The sequence below is a fragment of the Mandrillus leucophaeus genome, unplaced genomic scaffold, assembly GCF_000951045.1.
Source record: "Mandrillus leucophaeus isolate KB7577 unplaced genomic scaffold, Mleu.le_1.0 Scaffold666, whole genome shotgun sequence".
Lineage (NCBI taxonomy): Eukaryota > Metazoa > Chordata > Mammalia > Primates > Cercopithecidae > Mandrillus > Mandrillus leucophaeus.
Window position 1 is genome coordinate 1,172,775 of NW_012107208.1, and position 4,597 is coordinate 1,177,371.

Below are 4,597 nucleotides of genomic sequence, written 5' to 3' on the forward strand. Positions count from 1 at the left end.
GGCGAGGCGGGACGGGACGGGGCGGCGCGGGGCGGGGCGAGAACCGTCACTTGTGGGAGACCAGGCAATTATTGGTTCTCTATGGGGTTTTTCAAGCTGAGGCGCTTAACCCAAATCGAAGCAAGTACGCAAGAAAAATAACTCACCTATCATGTATTAAGTGGGACTGCATTTTAAAAGCGAAGGTCAAAGGGATGGCTAAGGTGCAGAAACAAATGAAATAAAAAACATGTGTTTCCCCATCCTACTGAAAAGAGTGCTATTTAGTGCATGTATTTTACTGTTCAGCCAGCCTTCTGTTTGCTAGTTTTATCCCTTTCTTAATTTTCCACTTTTTCTTATCCTGAATTTGTCATCAAAAGCTGAATTTGTCATTACTGGAACCCTCACAAATAGGTGAAATCGTGACATAAATTTAGAGAAAGTGATGAGAACTTGAGGAAGCTAACAATGTCTGCTCCCACCTATAAACATTTCTCCTGTTGCCCCTCACCCCATTCTGTATCAAACATCTTGTTGAATAAACTGTAAAGAAATATGGATTTAGTCTTTTCTTCATCCTGTTTTAATAACTTTTACTTCCTAGAAAAGGACTTGAGACATGACTAAATTGAAATCATATTTATCTTGGTAGACTTTGAGCATAGAGAGAAGAAAAACTAGATATAAAGAAATCAGCTCTTTCTAATGTGATTCTGTCCACCTTTCTCCTTATTCTCATTGTTTTCATTTATTTTCATTCAAATACTTGATTTCACACTATGTGCTAGGCACAGGGCACAGTACTGGGATACACAGGCAACACAAGACAGAGACCATTATCATTGAACACACAGTCTAGTGGATGAGCCAATAGAGGACATAGACAACTGTCTATCTGATGTGTAAATACAGACTCTGACAAACGTTATATTAGAAAGATCCACAGGGATAATAAGAAAGTGTTAGGGTGTCCTGAGTCCTGACCCCTCAGGACATTAACTTTGGGAGAGGGAGTGTAAAAATGTTTTAGAAAGAAGAAACAATGTGTGCAAAGGCCCTGTAGTAGAAAAAAAAGCATAGTTCATTAAGGCAACTAAAAGTTACTCTGTGGAGCTGTGGGCAAGGGCAGAAGTATAGGAGACAAGGCTGCTGAGGCCGCCGAGGCCAAGGTAGCAATCTTGGCCTTTATCCTAAGAGCAACAAAAGCCACTGCAAGACTTTAAGCAAGTGGCAATATACCTAGATTGCAACTTAGAGAGGTCTCTCTGCCTGCCATGTGCAAAATCGGGCAAGAGTAGATAGGTACAGGTAGACCAAAGTTAGGAATTCTTTAAAGAACGAGGTGAAAGTGTCTTAGACTGAGGTAAGTGGTGGCAGTGGAGCTGGAGACATGTGGGTATCTTAGAGACATTTACATATAAGATCGACAGGACTTGGTTGCAGCTAGGATTTGGAAGACTATGAGCATGTTTTTGGACATGATGAGTTTCAAGTGCCTTTGAGACATCCAGATGAATGTTACAGAGTAGGCAACTGAACATAAAGCCTGAGACTCAAAGTAAGAGTTTGGCTGGAGATGAAAATGTGGAAGTTTTATTAAATAAAGGATGGAAATCAATGAGTAGAAATATGAGTATTTTCTCTCTTCATTTTATTTGTGTTGTACGAAAACAATAAAAGTTCATTTTAAATAAATAAAGGAATAACTGTGAAACATTCCATAAGTATTATTTCCTCCCTTGTGTGACCTTAGGCAAATTACTGGACTTCTTTCTGCCTGTTGTCCCAACCGAAGAATCGTAGAATCCTATAAGTTGTTGAATCAGTCAGGGTTCCAGCAGGAAACAGCAAACTCAAATTAAGTAATTTCAAGAGCATATCATCAACTAACTATTTTCAAAGATGTGGGCAAGATGGAAAGAAGCCGCAAGGAATCACGCAGTACCCTGGCTTGGCAACAGCAAGAAGGTATCACTCTGAACAGGTAGGGGGAGAGAGAAGTCATCAGAAATTTAGTGACAATGCTGTTTGGAAAGGGCTGCTTGACACAAGGTGTGACCTTTAGTTCAGGGAGACAGCCAGCCCACAGGAAACCTACAGGGAGGAAGCTGGGAGAATAAATACCTAATCTCCCTCCCTCCAGTCTCCTGCTGGTCCTCTGCACAGACCTAACCCAACCAGAAGCTGGAAAACAAGAGAGACTGTTGAGGCAGTCCATACAGGTGTGAGACAAAATAGCAAGTGCCAAGAAGCCAAGTTTGCTCATTTCTGCTTGCCAGCATAATTTCACAAAGCTCCTGACTCTGTGAAGATGTACAGCTCACCAGAAGGATGCTTTGAAGACACAACAGGCTAGAGCACACGGCCCATGTTTTTTGCCTGAGTCACTATATTCCTTAAAAGATAAATGCCCCTAGTCCCTGCCTTTTCCTACACATAAGGTAACGTCTGATGGGTTTGGTGATTATGCTTCCCTAATCTGTTGCCAGATGTACGCTTACACCCAAATCTAGATGTGATTCTGCTTCATTGTAACTTCTAAGCAGCTTTGATGCAATTTTGCATGTACTGAACTCCCACGCTTGTCTATAAGCAATGGGCTGAAATACTGTGCCCAAGCAGTCTGACAGAACTGCTCCCAGGCTGTAAGCCTTGGTCTATAGCCTCCAGTAAGACTTCTGAATAAAATTAACCGTAATTCTTTAAAAACTTGATTTTTTTCCCTTAGTTGACACAAGTCAGCCTTCAGGGGCCAGAACAGAGTAGAGAAGTGAAGTGTGGTAGTGGCACCTGGAGAAGCAAAATGAAGATATCTAGCACAGCTGAAGTGAGGGTTCAACGAGCAAATGCATTAAAACATTTAGGGTGGTACCAGACATGTAAGAATTACTCAATACATATTCACACTTTAATTTTTTAAAAACTATATTATATATTCATGCCATATATATATTCACTCTTTATGTTCAATTGGCTACTGTAGTCTACTTAATCATTACCCTCTGGCATTAAGCGTTTAGTACTTTATAATTTTTAATATAATACTTAATATGGAGATGAACATTTTGTGCATAAAATATTGTATGTAGTTTTTACAATTTCCTTGAGATAGAATCCCAAAACAGGATTACGAGGTAAGAAAGTAGGAGCATTTTTAAATTCTTTGATTGAAGTTACCAAATTACTTCCCCAAAAGATTATACAAATTTATACTTCATCAGTAATGCCTAAGAATGGCTGTCTTCTTACTATACCCACTCCAACAATAAACAAGTTAACTTTGAACCTTTCTTAACTTGAAAGGTGAAAAATCAGCATGGCTTTGCTATGTAAATTAGCATTTATTTGCTTACTGGTGAAATACATCTTTCAAAAATGTATTATAGCCATTTCCATCTCTTCTGTTGTGAATGATCACTTCATGCCTTTCTGTAGTTGATTTCTGAAAGTGCTTTATAAAAGATAGTAACCCCTTGCTTGCTATTTTCACTAAAGATAGTTTATTCCAATTTGTATTTTAGTGCTGTTTATGACATTTTAGATATGTATAACATTTAAATTTATGTGGTTATATCCATTCTTTAGTGATGCCTTCCATTGCTTTTCAACTTGGAAGGGCTTTGTTTTTCAAAGATCTGAAAGACAAAATCTGTTTTCTTTTATCATAGTTTTCTGATGGTTTGATATTTTAAATTCTTTTTTTCTTTTTTTGAAATGGAGTCTTGCTCTGTTGCCCAGGCTGGCGTGCAGTGGTGTGATCACGGCTCACTGCAACTTCTGCCTCCCAGGTTCAAGAGATTCTCCTGCCTCAGCCTCCTGAGTAGCTGGGACTACAGACCAGCACCACCATACGCAGATAACTTTTGTATTTTTAGTAGAGAAGGGGTTTTACCATGTTGGCCAGGCTGGTCTCGAACTCCTGACCTCAAGTGATCTGCCCACCTCAGCTTCCCAAAGTGCTAGGAATACAGGCGTGAGCCACCGTGCCCAGCCTGATATTTTAAAATTTAATTATTTAATCCTAATGTACTGGTATGTATTTTGCTATGTGCTATAAGGTGAGGACCTAAATGGATTATCTGCTCCCCCGCCCAAATAGCTAACCAATCATAAGAGACTTGTCTTCGAAAAATCCTTCCATTCTCCACTGATTTGTTTTACCTCATGTAACATAAATAGTGATATGCTTTTGAACTGTCTCTTATGTTATACTGACCTGCTTATTCTTGCCACATTACCATCAATGCCACATTGATTTACTTATTGTTGCCTTATTAGATTTTATCAGATAGAAAGATTAGTCCCTTCCCAATAGTTTTTTTTTTTTTTAACAAATTCTTGGCAATAGTCTTACATAGTCTTTTTATTAATATATTATTATATATTTAAATAAATTTCAAAATCATTCCATCAATGAAATGACTGGTTAATTTAATTGTGATGATATTTCCTAGACATCAATTTGAAAAATTTCTATTTGGCAGCCCTCACATCTTTTAAAATAAGTCTTCATTTACAGAATACTCTTGAGAAATTGTTTCATTTGTCCCCGAAATTAAACAATTTTGTGAGGATAATAAAAGTCTGTGTGTGTGTCTGTGTGTGTTTATTTGCG